The sequence below is a fragment of the Saccopteryx leptura genome, chromosome 11 (assembly GCF_036850995.1).
Source record: "Saccopteryx leptura isolate mSacLep1 chromosome 11, mSacLep1_pri_phased_curated, whole genome shotgun sequence".
Lineage (NCBI taxonomy): Eukaryota > Metazoa > Chordata > Mammalia > Chiroptera > Emballonuridae > Saccopteryx > Saccopteryx leptura.
In genome coordinates this window covers 64,508,093-64,524,162 of record NC_089513.1, presented here as the reverse complement: position 1 = coordinate 64,524,162, position 16,070 = coordinate 64,508,093, and the positions used below count along the sequence as shown (strand labels likewise).

General features: G+C 36.5%; 1 protein-coding gene across 1 annotated transcript in view; it reads right to left on the bottom strand.

Moving 5' to 3' along the window:
- The window catches only part of ALDH1L1 (aldehyde dehydrogenase 1 family member L1), an 87,173-nt gene extending 72,598 nt beyond the window's left edge, over positions 1–14,575 (bottom strand). Inside the window, exon 1 of the mRNA XM_066353561.1 lies at positions 14,561–14,575. The gene's annotated coding sequence lies outside the window, so the exon portion shown is untranslated. The remainder of the gene's footprint in view (positions 1–14,560) is intronic.
- Between the last annotated feature and the right edge of the window lie 1,495 nt (positions 14,576–16,070).

The window sequence follows — 16,070 nt, the reverse complement described above, 5'->3', positions numbered from 1 at the left end:
ACCAGAACATAAAAAAGCAATGAAGTAGCAAAATTTTAATCAAAACAAATATTCCTAGGTTTAGACTTCCTGATAGGATTCAGAGTGACAATGGATCTTCATTTACATCAGAATATAAGCAAAGCACTGTGGATCCCATGGAAACTACATGCATCATGTAGACCTCAACTGACTGAAAAACTGAAAAGATAAACCATACATTGAAAAAAACCTTGGCGAGGGAAATGGCGCTGTGAGGAGTGCTCCTAATACCTCTCCCTGAAACTTCAACAAATTCAACAACTAGAGACAGAAAAACAATCTCAGGAGCATCTGAAATACACATACATCAAACAAAGGTACGATTGGGCAAAAAGGTGGCTGAATATATAACCCACTCTGAAGGAAATAAGACAGAGAATGGAGTATTCCGCTTTCCTCAGTGACCTGAGCAAGGGCTGCTTTCACATGGAACTGAGAGAAAGTGAGAGCTAAGGGCGTGGAAAAAGCTGGGCTAGGGCAGAGACATTCAAGCCAAGGAGAGAGCGTGTCCATGGCTCAGCCAAGTGGAGCTAACGACAGCGGCAGACACTGGCAGAGGTGGGAGAGCAGTTGCCTTGTTTACTTCCAGTATCCCTTGTCAGGGAGCACGGGCAATGTGCGAGTGAATCCACCTGGTGCTTTGGGCATGGGTGCCCGCGTTCCCAGACAGAGGGGCTTGGTCCGAGACTGTCAGTAGTGACCTTCTCTGTGGGCTATGAGACTTTCTGAATAATCCCGGCGTCCCAAACAATAGTGTGCAGGAAGTGCATGAAAACCAGCTTCCCTACACTTGGACCTGTCTGGGCACAGCACCTCTGCCAGCCATACAGGCTAACAAAGCACACTCCTGGGGAAGAGAACTGAGGAATTGGTGGGGGGAAGGGCACACAGGCAGCTTCAGACCGCCTGTAGAGAGCAGATCTGCGGAGTGCTGAGGCATGCCTGGAGGCTCACAAAAAGATACCTGAAAGGCAATTGGCTCCCAGCCCTGCCTTATTATGCTGGCGGCTCTGGCTGACAACACCTTACCCAGAACCCTGCATTGAGTGGGGACACAGGGGGGATTTAGAAGCTCTTAGAGCCTCTTGCTCTCCAGGCAGTGGCTGGGGCAACTTCACAGCTGAGTCCCAGGCTGCTGGTTCAGGAAGGAGAGATTTGGAGAGAGGCTCTGGGAAAATGGACTATCCCATTGTCAGAGCCTGCAAACGCTAACAAGCCATGCCTACCAACGGGACTAAGGCCTAGTTTATGTCATCACCATAGTGACACAACAGCAAATCTCTGCCTAAGAGTGCCACAGGGACAGAACCTGGGGTAAAGTGCCACTGGCCAAAAAGAGAGAGAAGTAAGAAAAAGGAAGACGATAACTTCTCAAAACCAGAAAAAAAATCCACAGTCTTTATAACTTTTTCCATTTTTTCTTGTATTTTTAATCCTTTTTTTTCCTTCCACCTTGGTCATTTTATCCTCTTTCCATTTTATTTTTTTCTTTTCATTTTATTTTATTTATTTATTTATTTATTTTTTTCATTTTTCTGAAGCTGGAAACGGGGATAGACAGTCAGACAGACTCCCGCATGCGCCCGACCGGGATCCACCCGGCACGCCCACCAGGGGCGGTGCTCTGCCCCCCAGGGGGCGATGCTCTGCCCATCCTGGGTGTCGCCATATTGCGACCAGAGCCACTCTAGCGCCTGAGACAGAGGCCACAGAGCCATGCCCAGCGCCCGGGCCATCTTTGCTCCAATGGAGCCTTGGCTGCGGGAGGGGAAGAGAGAGACAGAGAGGAAAGCGCGGCGGAGGGGTGGAGAAGCAAATGGGCGCTTCTCCTATGTGCCCTGGCCGGGAATCGAACCCGGGTCCTCCGCACGCTAGGCCGACGCTCTACCGCTGAGCCAACCGGCCAGGGCCTTCTTTTCATTTTAAACGTTATCACCCATAGGTGTTACATTTTCCATTCTTTTTTTTTTCTATGAATGTTACATTCCAAAAAACTTAACTCAATTTTTTTTCTCTCTTTCTCTTTTTGTTTCTTCTTTTCTCTTTCACTTTTTCTCTCATTTGAATCTCACCCACAAACAAATTATTTTATTCTGGATTCAAATTTTTTCTTTGTGGCATTTTATGTGCTTTTTACTTTGCTTTTTATCTCTTTAGCATTTCCCCCAACTCCAGCTCTCCATTCTATAGTTTTTTTTGCCACTTAATACAATAGAATTTTCATTTTTCACTGTATGTTTTTTCTTTTCTTTTTTTTTCTTACACTATTTCTCTCATTCAACCATCATTTACAAACAAATTATTTCATTCTTGATCCAAATTTTTTCCTTGTGGCATTTTGTGGGTTTTACCTCATTTTTTGCCTCTTTGTCACCCCCCCAGCCCAGGCCCTCCATTCTACTTATTTTCGTTCCACTTAGCACAATAGAATTTTCAGTTTTTCACTGCGTTTCCTCAAAAAAATTTTTTTGTCAACTCTTATTAATGTTATTAACAATACCACTCTCAAATTCCATTAAAGAAAAAGAAATCTAATATCATAGATACGAAAGACAGTGATCTAGTTCAGGTCGGTGAGAAAAAATCTATAGAAAAAAATTTCAATAGCTTAGAAACCTTAGAGTTAAATGACAAAGAATTTAAAATTGAAGTCCTAAAAATACCCAGGAATATACAAGAAAGCACAGAAAGGCAATTTAGGAAGCTCAAAAAACAACTCAATGAACAGAAGGAATACTTCACCAAGGAAATTGAAACTATGAAAATAAATCAAACAGAGATGAAAAACTCAATTCATGAACTGAAAAATGAGGTAACAAGCTTAGCCAATAGAACAGGCCAGATAGAGGAGAGAATTAGTGACGTAAAAGACAGGCAACTAGAGGTACTACAGAGAGAAGAGGAGAGAGACTCACAAATTAAAAAAAAAAAGAGATAACCCTACAGGAATTGTCTGACTCCATCAGAAAGAGCAACATAAGAATAATGGATATATCAGAAGGAGAAGAGATAGAAAATGGAATGGAGAACATATTCAAACAAATAATAGATGAGAACTTCCGAAATCTGTAGAAAGAACTAAAGCCTTGAATTTGAGAAGCAAACAGAACACTGAGTTATCTTAATTCTAAAAAACCTACTCTACATCTGATAAGGGGTTAATAACCAAATTTTATAAAGAACTTGTAGAACTCAATACCAGGAAGACAAACAATCCAATCAAAAAATGGGTGAAAGAAATGAATAGACATTTCTCCAAAGAGGACATACAGATGGCCAATAGGCATATGAAAAAATGCTCAACATCACTAATCATTAGAGAAATGCAAATTAAAACCACAATGAGATATCACCTCACACCAGTCAGAATGGCACTCATCAACAAAACAACACAGAACAAGTGTTGGCAAGGATGTGGAGAAAAGGGAACCCTCCTGTACTGCTGGTAGGAATGCAGACTGGTACAGCCACCGTGGAAAACAGTATGGAGATTCCTTAAAAAATTAAAAATTGAGCTGCCTTTTGACCCACTATCCCACTTTTAGGAATATACCCCAAGAACACCATAGCACTGTTTCAAAAGAAAAAATGCACCTTCATGTTTATGGCAGCATTGTTCACAATAGCAAAGATCTGGAAACAGCCCAAGTGTCTGTCAGTGGATGAGTGGATTAAAAAACTTTGGTACATATATACTATAAAATACTACTCAGTCATAAGAAATGATGACATCAGATCATTTACAACAACATGGATGGACCTTGATAACATTATACTGAGTGAAATAAGTAAATCAGAAAAAAACTAATAACTATATGATTACATACATAGGTGGGACATAAAAATGAGACTCAGAGACATGGACAAGAATGTGGTGGTTACAGGGTGAGGAGAGGGAGGGAGTTGGGGAAGGGGAGGGGCACAAAGAAAATCAATTAGAAGGTGATGGAAGACAATTTGACTTTGGGTGATGGGAATGCAGCATAATCAAATGTCAAAATAACCTGGGGATGTTCTCTCTGAACATATATACCCTGATTTGTCAATGTCACCCATTAAAATTGAAAAAAAACCTTACTCCAAGGCACATCATAATGAAATTGGCACAAACCAATTACAAAGAAAAAATTCTCAAGGCAGCAAGGGAAAAGAAGAATACAACATATAAAGGAAAGCCAATTAGATTATCAACAGATTTTCCAGCAGAAACTCTACAAGCTAGAAGAGAGTGGGTCCCAATATTTAAAGTTCTGAAAGAGAGGAACTTCCAGCCAAGAATACTATACCCATCAAAGCTACCTTCAAATATAAAGAAGAAATAAAAACATTCACAGATACAGAATGAGCAAATTTATCACCAGAAAACCGCCACTTCAGGAAATACTAATGGGGGTTTTCCAACCAGACACAAAGAACAAAACAAAACAAAACTACAAGTAAAAGATCCATCAAGATCATAATAAAAACAAGATTAATCTGTGACAAAGAAACAAAAAAGGGGAGAGGACAAAGATTAACAGTAGTAAAGGAGGATGGAGTGCAGAAGCACTCATGAGATAATGTACTACAATAAACATGATATGTATGCTTTCCATTACTTAATGGTAACCACCCCTGAAAACACCAACACAGAAGTACATGGCTGGAAAAAAGATGTAACAGAGAAAAGAAGTATGGAATACAACCAAACAAAAACAAATGATAGAAAAATAAAAGAGAAGAACCAAACAAGATACAAAACTATCAGAAAGCAATATATAAAATGGCAACAGGAAACCCTCAAATGTCAATAATTACACTAAACATAAATGGATTGAACTCACCAATAAAAAGACACAGAGTAGCAGAGTGAATTTTTAAAAATCCAACTGTATGCTGCCTACAAGATACACATCTAAGTTACAAGGATAAAAACAAATTCAAAGTGAAAGGTTGGATAACAATACATACTCCAAGAAAATAACGTCCAAAAAAAAGCAAGTGTAGCAATACTCATATCTAACAATGCTGGCTACAAGACAGCAAAGGTAATCAGAGACAAAAATGGTCATTTCATAATGATAAAGGGGACATTGAATCAAGAATACATAACACTTCTTAATATATACGCACCAAACCAAGGAGCACCAAAATATATAAGACAGCTACTGACTGACCTAAAACCAAAAACCAATAAAAATACAATTATACTTGGAGACCTCAATACACCGCTGATGGCTCTAGATTGTTCATCCAAACAGAAAATCAATAAAGAATTATTGGCCTTAAATGAAACACTAGAACAATTGTATATGATAGACATCTATAGGACATTTCATCCCAAAGTGCCAGAGTATACATTTTTTTCTAGTGTACATGAAACATTCTCAAGAATTGACCATATGTTGGGCCACAAAAATAACATCAACAAATTCAGAAAGATTGAAATTATACCAAGCATATTTTCTGATTATAAAGCCTTGAAACTAAAATTCAACTGCAAAAAAGGTAAACAAACCCACAAAAATGTGGAAATTAAACAACATACTTTTAAAAAATGAGTGGGTCAAAGAAGAAATAAGCACAGAGATCAAAAGATACATACAGGCAAACGAAAATAACAATACAACATATCAGAATCTCTGGGATGCAGCAAAAGCAGTAATAAGAGGGAAGTTTATATCACTACAGGTCTATATGAACAAATAAGAGAGAGCCCAAGTAAACCATTAACTTCACATCTTAAGGAACTAGAAAAAGAAGAACAAAGACAACCCAAAACAGCAGAAGAAAGGAAACAATAAATATCAGAGCATAAATAAACAAAATAGAGAACAGAAAAACTATAGAAAAAATTAATAAAATAGGAACTGGTTTTTTGAAAAGATCAACAAAATTGACAAACCCTTGGCAAGACTCACCAAGGAAAAAAGAGGAAGGACTCATATAAACAAAATCCAAAATAAAAGAGGAAAAATCACCACAGATATCATAGATATACAAAGAATTATTGTAAAATACTATGAAAAACTATATGCCATCAAATTTAACAATATAGAAAAAAATGGATAAATTCCTAGAACAGTACAATCTTCTTAGACTGAGTCATGAAGAAGCAGAAAGCCTAAAAAGACCCATAAGCAGGGAGGAAATAGAAACAACTATTAAAAACCTCCCTCAAATAAAAGTCCACGGCCAGGCAGCTATACTATTGAATTCTATCAAACATTCAAAGAAGACTTGATTCCTATTCTACTCAAAAGTGTTCCAAAAAATTGAAGACATTTTATGAGGAGGTCAACATAACCCTCATACCAAAACCTGGCAAGGACAACACAAAAAAAGAAAACTACAGACCAATATCTTTAATGAATACAGATGCTAAAATACTAAACAAAATACTAGCAAATCAAATACAACAACACATTAAAAAATAATTCATAATGATCAAGTGGGATTCATCCCAGAATCACAAGGATGGTTCAACACACATAAAACAGTTAACGAATACACCATATCAACAAAACAAAGAACAAAATCCATATGATCTTTTCAATAAATGCAGAAAAGGCATTCAATAAAACACATCATTTTATGTTTAAAACACTTAAAAATAGGTATAGAAGGAAAATATCTCAACATAATAAAGGCCATCTATGATAAACTATCAGCTAACATCATATTAAATGACATAAAACTGAGGACTTTTCCTCTAAAATCAGGAAAAAGACAAGGTTGTTCACTCTCTCCACTCTTATTGAACACTCAACTCCACTCTTATTGAAGTTCTAGCCAGAGCAATCAGACAAGAGAAAGAAATAAAAGGCATTCATATTGGGAAAGAAGAAGTAAAGGTTTCACTTTTGCAGATAATATGATCCTGTACATTGAAAACCCCAAAGACTTTAATGAAAACCCCAAAAGACTACTAGAAACAATAAACCAATACAGTAAGGTCACAGGATTCAAAATTAATATATAAAAGTCCATTGCCTTCCTATATACTGACAATAAAACATCAGAAAATGAGCTCAAAACCAATCCTCTTCATGGTTGCAACAAAAAAATAAATAAAATACCTAGGAATGAACATAACAAAAAATGTAAAGGACCTATATAATGAAACTTACAAAACATTGTTAAGGGAAATCAAAAAACATATAATAAAATGGAAAAATATTTCTTGGTCTTGGATAGGAATAAATATAGTCAAAATGACTATATTACCCAAAGTGATATACAAATTTAATACAATTCCCATCAAAATTCCAATGTCATTTTTTAAAGAAATGGAACAAAAAATAATCAGGTTTATATGGAAGTATAAAAAACCCCGAATAGCCAGAGCAATCCTAAGGAAAAAGAACACAGCTGGGGGCATTACAATACCTGACTTTAAATTATATTATAGAGCCACGATAATCAAAAAAGCATGGTATTGGCAGAAAAATAGACACTCAGACCAATGAAACATAATAGAAAGTCCAGAAATAAAACCACAGGTATATGGTGAAATAATTTTTGATAAAGGGTCCAACAACACACAGTGAAGAAAAGAAAGCCTCTTCAAAAAATGGTGCTGGGAAAACTGGAAAACTACATGCAAAAGAATGAAACTCGACTACAGTTTGTCCCCTTGTACTAAAATTAATTCAAAATGGATCAAAGACCTAAATATAAGACCTGAAACAATAAATTACATAGAGGAAAACATAGGTACTAAACTCATGGACCTTGGTTACAAAGGGCACTTTATGAATTTGACTCCAAAGGCAAGGGAAGTGAAGGCAAAGATAAATGAATGGGACTACATCAGACCAAGAAGCTTTTGCACAGCAAAAGATACTGACAACAAAACAAACAGACAGCCAACTAAATGGGAGATAATATTTTTAAAAAAACAGCATAGATAAGGGCCTAATATCCAAAATATACAAAGAACTCATAAAACTCAACAACAAACAAGCAAACAGTCCAATAAAAAAATGGAAAGAGGAAATGAACAGACACTTTTCCCAGGAAGAAATACAAATGGTCAATAGATATATGAAAAGATGCTCATCTTCATTAGCTATTAGAGAAATGCAAATCAAAACTACAATGAGATACCACCTCACACCTGTTAGATTAGCTATTATCAACAAGACAGGTAATAACAAGTGTTGGAGAGGCTGTGGAGAAAAAGGAACCCTCATTCACTGTTGGTGGGAATGTAAAGTAGTACAACCACTATGAAAGAAAGTATGTTGGTTCCTCAAAAAATTAAAAATAGAACTACCATATGACCCAGCAATCCTTCTACTGGGAATATACCCCCATGACTCAAAAACCCTGGTACATAAAGACACAGGCAGCCCCATGTTCATTGCAGCATTTTTCACAGTGGCCAAGACATGAAAACAACCAAAAAGTCCTGCAGTAGATGATTGGATAAAGAAGATGTGGTTCATATATACCATGGAATACTACTCAGCCATAAGAAATGATGACATTGGATCATTTACAACAACATGGATGGACCTTGATAACATTATACTGAGTGAAATAAGTAAATCAGGAAAAAACTAAGAACTATATGATACCATACATAGGTGGGACATAAAAATAAGACTCAGGGACATGGACAAGAATGTGGTGGTTACCGGGGGTGGGGAGGGGAAAGAAGGGGTGAAGGGAAGGGAGGGGCACAAAGAAAACCAAATAGAAGGTGACAGAAGACTATATGACTTTGGGTGATGGGTATGCAGCATAATCAAATGTCAAAATAAACTGGAGATGTTTTCTCTGAACTTATGTACGCTGATAGATTAATGTCACCCCATTAAAATTAATTTTTAAAAAAAGAACATGAGAGGAAAAAGTACCTCGGAATAAAGGGAATCTAACTGAGAAAAAAATGAAAAAGAAAAACCTTAGCAAAATTATGCCAGTAAACACATTTGAGATGAAACAAATGCTCCCTAGAGTTAGAACATGAGATAAAATTTTAAAAATATGTACAACATTTAGGACAAACACTAACAGCCTTGCATAAGTTTGCTCTCTCTAGGTCCTCCTACCCAACTGATGAGCCATTGTACCCATTTTAACGAGGAGACAGAATCCTGCTAAATAAAAACTTAAAGAAATTAAGGAGCAGAAGAGCTGAGCAATGGATCAGCCTCTTAATGATCTGTTGATGACACACACATGTCTTTGAAACTTGCAGGAATAAAGCTCTGGGTTTATTATATTCAAGTAAAAAGAGCCCCACCTGAAGAGGGCTCTGACTCTACTCCAGAGAAATGGACATGTACTCCTGAAGATCTAGACTAGAGTATCTCTTCAAAAGACAGAACTCTTCCATGCCTAAGTGACAAAATATTTTTTACATTTTCCTATCTATTCTACATGCTACACCTGGACAGATAATGTCTTCATACATCTGTCACAGAAATAGCTTCTTTAGCAAATTTGTCTACATGTTAGCAAAACAGGGGTGTGTGTGGGTGACCATCAACTCCCCCTGTTGCATGTTTATCTCAGGTAAAAACAAGTGTTGCAAAAATTAGACAAAAGCTACCTGGCTGCAACAGACCTTGGGCCACCACATTCCTCTCTTTCAGGAAAGTAAAAATTGATTTGCAAGTCTATTTTCATGGATACCACAAGGACTCCATGTTAAGAGAAATTTTAAAATCAGGTTAAACTATTCTTTTCTTTGTGATGCTTATCTTTATTGTTTTAAAGTTTTTATAGCTTGTTTTTCCTGCGTTGGAAAATTGTATTTGCCTAACAGGCACCTCTAAGAAATGTATCTGCTTTTCTTTTTGTAATTGATTTTTGAGAAAGGGAGATAGAGACAGAGAGAGAGAAAGAAGAGAGTGAGAAGCATAAATTTATAGTTGCTTCACCTTAGTTGTTTATTGATTGTTTCTTGCACATGCCTTGACTGGGAGGCTCAAGCCAAGCCAGTGAGCACCCACTAATTTCTTAAGCCAGCAACCCTGAGCTTCAAGCCAGTGACCTTTGGGGCTCAAGCCAGAAACCTTTGGGGCTCAGGCCAGTGACCTTCAGATGATGTCAATTATCTTCCACTCAAAACAACAACCCCACATTTGAGCTGGTGACATTGCAGTTTCAAACCTGGGACCTTAATGTTCCAGGTCAATATTCCATCCATTGCATCACCACCTGTCAGACTGTCTCTGCTTTTAACTCACAAAAGTCTGCTTTACAACAGAATTAAATCTTTCATTCCCCCAATAGTTTAGGAAGACACCTCTAATTGCATGAATATGAAAAGAAAATTGACAGTGGAGAACTGTAACAGAAAATGAATATGCTATACTACTTATATTAATCTAACTATAGAACAGAATTTATATAAACGTACCTGTGAAGTAGGTGTCAACCTCAGCTTGTTACTTTAACCTAATCTTTTCTCTCAAAACTAGTGCTTGCATGTTAAAAAAATAAAACAATTTTTAAAGTACACTTTGCAGGAATCAGCAGTTTCAGTTCCAGTGTGAACATAAGAAGCAGACTCCAACCTTCAGACTTTCAGCTCCAGGAGATACACTGACCTTCAACCCATTATCTGAACAGAGTGTGCTGGCCTGAACATAAAAAACTTTTCAGCCTCCTCCCCTTGATTTCTTTGTTCTGTTTTCCCTTGCTTTCCTTATAAAAACCTCTGCCTACACTGAGATGTTAAGATGGGTTTCTGAAATGTCCCATCTTCTCAGGCTTCCAGCTCTTGAGCAAATATCTTTCTCTTTGCACCAGCACTTGTCTCATGACTTGGATTGCCATTGTGACAAGACATAAATTACTAATATCAAAAATGAAAGAAAGGCTATCACTATTGATTTCATGGTCATTAAAATAATAATGAAAGAATATTATAAATAACTTTACACCCAGAAATTTGATGTTAGATGAAATGAAACAATTCCTTGAAAGACAAAATTCAGCAACACTCACCCAAGGAGAAACACAATCTAAATTAGTCTATGTTTGTTAAAGACACTGAATCAATAATACCATCCTCAAACAGAAAGGACCAGGGTTCACTGGTAAGCTCCAACAAACATTTAAGGAAACAATTAGACAAATTCTCTACAATCTGTTGCAGAAAATAAAAATATAAGGACTATTTTCTAACTTTTTCTATCAGGAGAGCATTATCCTAAAACAAAAACCAGGACAGCAGATTACAAACAACAGCTGATGCCAACCCCAAGAAGACCTAGAAATAACACAACTGAAAATTGGAGGCAGACAACACCAACACCAGATTAGCCAGCTCTGCAAAAAATACACCCAAATGAGGAGGGTATACAGACAAAATGGGAAGACAGAGAAGTACAACCCAAATAAATCAACAAAAGAAACCCCCAGAAAATGAATTGAGATGGAAATAAGCAAACTACTGGATGCAGAGTTTAAAATAATGATTATTAAATGCTGAAAGATTTTAGAACAACAATGGATGGAAAAAATGAGCACATAAATAAAGAAATAACAAGCATCAAAAAGGACACTGAAGCCTTGGCCGGTTGGCTCAGCGGTAGAGCATCGGCCTGGCGTGTGGAAGTCCCGGGTTCGATTCCCAGCCAGGGCACACAGGAGAGGCACCCATCTGGTTCTCCATCTCTCCCCCTCTCCTTCCTCTCTGTCTCTCTCTTCCCCTCCCACAGCCGAGGCTCCATTGGAGCAAAAGATGGCCCGGGCACTGGGGATGGCTCCTTGGCCTCTGCCCCAGGCACTAGAATGGCTCTGGTCATGACAGAGTGATGCACCGATGGGCAGAGCATCGCCCTCTAGTGGGTGTGCCAGGTGGATCCCGGTCGGGTGCATGTGGGAGTCTGTCTGACTGCCTCCCCGTTTCCAGCTTCAGAAAAATACAAAAAAAAAAAAAAAAAAGGACACTGAAATAATAAAGAAGAACCAGTCAGAAATAACAAATACAATATCAGAAATGAAGACTACACTAGAAGCAATTAAAAGCAGGCTGAAAAAAAAAGCAGGCTGGATGAAGCAGAGGATCAAATCAGCGATATAGAAGACAAGATAAACAAAAATACAGAAGTGGAGCAGCAAAAAGAAGAGAGGCTTAAAAAATCTGAGGAAACTAAAAGAGCTCTGTGACAACCTAAAGAGAAACAACATCTGCATCATAGGGGTTCCTGAAGAAGAAGAGAAAGAACAAGGGATAGAGACCTTGTTCAATGAAATCATACTGAAGACTTCCCTAAATTGATGCAGGAAAAAGTCACACAAGTTCAAGAAGCACAGAGGACTCCATTAAAGAGAAATCCAAAGAAATCTACACCAAGACACATCATAATTAAAATACCAAAGCTAAGAGATAAAGAGAAAATATTAAAAGCTGCTAGAGAAAAACAGGCTATCACCTACAAAGGAGCACCCATAAGGATGACATCTGACTTCTCAATAGAAACACTTGAGGCCAGAAGGGAATGGCAAGAAATATTCTAAGTAATGCAGAACAAGAGCCTACAACCAAGACTTCTTTATCCAGCAAGGCTATCATTTAAAATTGATGGAGAAATAAAAAGTGTCCCAGATAAAGAAAAAAAAAAACCTCAAGAAATTCATTACAACCAAACCAATGCTGCAGGAAATGTTAAGGGGCCTGTTGTAAACAGAACAAAAAAGGAAAAGAATATAGTAAAAGAGGAATATAGCTTTAAAGAATAAAATGGCAATAAACAATTACATATCAATAATAACCTTAAATGTAAATGGATTAAATGATTCAATCAAAAAACATAGGGTAGCGGCATGGATAAGAAAACAGGACCCGTACATATGCTGTCTACAAGAGACACACCTCAAAACAAAAAATATACATAGACTGAAGGTAAAACAATGGAAAAAATATTTCATGCAAATGGAAATAAAAAAAGCTGGGGTAGCAATACTTAATCAGACAAAATGGACTTTAAAACAAAGGCTATAGTAAGAGATAAAGAAGGTCACTACATAATGATAAAAGGAGCAATTCAACAGGAAGATATTACCATTATAAATATCTACACACCTAATATAGGAGCACCTGAATATATAAAGCAGAATTTGATGGATATAAAGGGCGAGATCAACAGCAATACTATAATAGTAGGGGATTTCAATACCCCACTAATATCACTAGATAGATCCTCAAGAGAGAAAATTAACAACAGACTTAAAGGACACACTAGATCAACTGGATTTAATAAATATATTCAGAAACTTTCACCCTAAAGCAACAAAATATACATTCTTTTCAAGTGCTCATGCTACATTCTCTAGGATAGACCACATGTTAGGGCACAAAACTGGTCTCAACAAATTTAAGAAGAGAAATCATATCAAGCACTTTCTCTGATCACAATGGCATGAAACTAGAAATCAACACAACAGAAAAACTAAAAAATACTCAAACACATGGGAACTAAATAGCATGTTATTAAATAACGAGTAGGTTAACAATGAGCTCAAAGAATAAATTTAAAAACTCCTAGAAATGAATGATGATGAGCATACAACAACTCAAAATTTATGCTACACAGCAAAAACAGTTCTGAGAGAGAAGTTCATAGCACTACAGGCATACCTTAAGAAACTAGAAAAAGCTCAAATAAACAACTTAACCCTGCATCAAAAGAACTAGAAAAGGAACAGCAAGTAAAGTCCAAAGGTAGTAGAAGGAAGGAAATAATAAAGATCAGAGTGGAAATAAATGACATAGAGGCTAAAGAAACAATACAGAGGATCAATGAAACCAAAAGCTGGTTCATTGAAAGGGTAAACAAGACTGATGAACCAGACTCACCAAGAAAAAAAGAGAGAGAACTCAAATAAATAAAATTAAAAATGAGAATGAAGAAATAACAACTGACACAACAAAAATACAAAATATTGTAAGAAGATACTATAAAGAACTATATGCCAAAAAAATTAGACAACCTAGATAAAATGGACAAATTTCTTAAAACATATAATCTTCCAAAAATCAATCTGAAGAATCAGAAAACCTAAACAGACCAATTACAACAAATGAGATTGAAACAGTTATCAAAAAACTCCCAACCAACAAAAGCCCTGGGCCAGATGGCTTCACAGGTGAATTCTACCAAATATTCAAAGAAGAACTAACTGTTATTCTTCTCAAGCTATTTCAAAAAATTCAAGAGGAGGGAAAACTTCCAAGCTGCTTTTATGAGGGGAGCATTATTCTGATTCCAAAACCAGGCAAAGACAACACAAAGAAAGAAAAGTATAGGCCAATATCCCTGATAAATTTAGATGCTAATATCCTCAACAAAATATTAGCAAACCGGATCCAGCAATACATGAAAAAAATCATACATCATGATCAAGTGGAATTTATTCTGGGGAGGCAAGGATGGTACAATATTCGCAAATCAATCAATGTGATTCATCACATAAACAAAAGGAAGGAGGAAGAACCACATGATAATTTCAGTAGATGCAGAAATAGCATTTGGTAAAAATCCAGCACCCATTTATGATTAAAACTCTCAGCAAAGTGGGAATACAGGGAACATACCTCAACATGATAAAGGTCATCTATGACAAATCACAGCCAACATCATAATCAATAGGCAAAAATTAAAAGCAATCTCGTTAAGATCAGGAACAAGGCAGTGGTGCCCCCCTTTCACTCTTATTCACCATAGTACTGGAAGTCTTAGCCACAGCAATCAGACAAGAAGAAGAAATAAAAGGCATCCAAATTGCAAAAGAGGAAGTAAAACTATCATTATTTGCAGATGATATGATACTGTATACAGAAAATCCTAAAGTCTCAGTTAAAAAACTATTGGACCTGATAACTGAATTCAGCAAGGTGGCAGGGTATAAAATTAATACACAGAAATCAGAGGCATTTTTCACACCAACAATGAACTGTCAAAAAGAGAAATTAAGGAAACAATTTACTTCACTGTTGCAACAAAAAAAATAAAGTACCTAAGAGTAAATTTAACCAAGGAGATTAAAGACTTGTACTCAGAAAATTATAAAACATTAATAAAAGAAATCAAGAAAGATACAAACAAGTGGAAGTATATACCATGTTCATAGATAGGAAGAATAAACATCATTATATGTCTATATTACCCAAAACAATTTATAAATTCAATGCAATACCAATTAAAATACCAATGACATACTTCAAAAATAGCTAACACATATTCCAAAAATTTATATGGACCCAAAAAGGAACACGAATAGCCTCAGCAATCTTGAAAAAGAAGAATAAAGTGGGAGGTATCACACTTCCTGATATCAAGTTATACTACAAGGCCATTGTACTCAAAGCAGCTTGGTACTGGCATAAGAACAGGCATATAGATCAATGGAACAGAACAGAGAACCCAGAAATAAACCCACACCTTTATGGACAATTGATATTTGACAGAGGAGGTAAGAGCATACAATGGAGTAAAGACAGTCTCTTTAACAAATGGTGTTGGGATATTGGACAGCTACCTGCGAAAAAATAAAATTAGACCAACTTACACCATTCACAAAAATAAACTTAAAATGGGTAAAAGACTTAAATGTAAGTAGTAAAACCATAAGCATCTTAGAAGAAAACATAGGCAGTAAGCTCACCAACATCTCTTACAGCAATATATTTGCTGATTTATTTCCACAGGCAAGTGAAATAAAAGACAGGATAAACAAATGGGACTATATCAAACTAAAAAGATTTGTACAGCTAAAGACAACATAAACCAAATAAAAAGGCAAACCACACAATGGGAAGGACATGTTCAACAATACGTCTGATAAGGGGTTAAAAACCAAAATTTATAAAGAACTTGTAAAACTCAACACCAGGAAAATAAACAATCCAATCAAAAAATGGGCTAAAGAAATGAACAGACACTTCTCCAAGAGGACATATAGATGGTCAATAGACAGATGAAAAAAATGTTCAACCTCACTAATCATTAGAGAGATGCAAATTAAAACCACAGTGAGATACCACCTCACACCAGTCAGAATGGTGCTCATTAACAAAACAACACATGATAGGTGCTGGTGAGGAT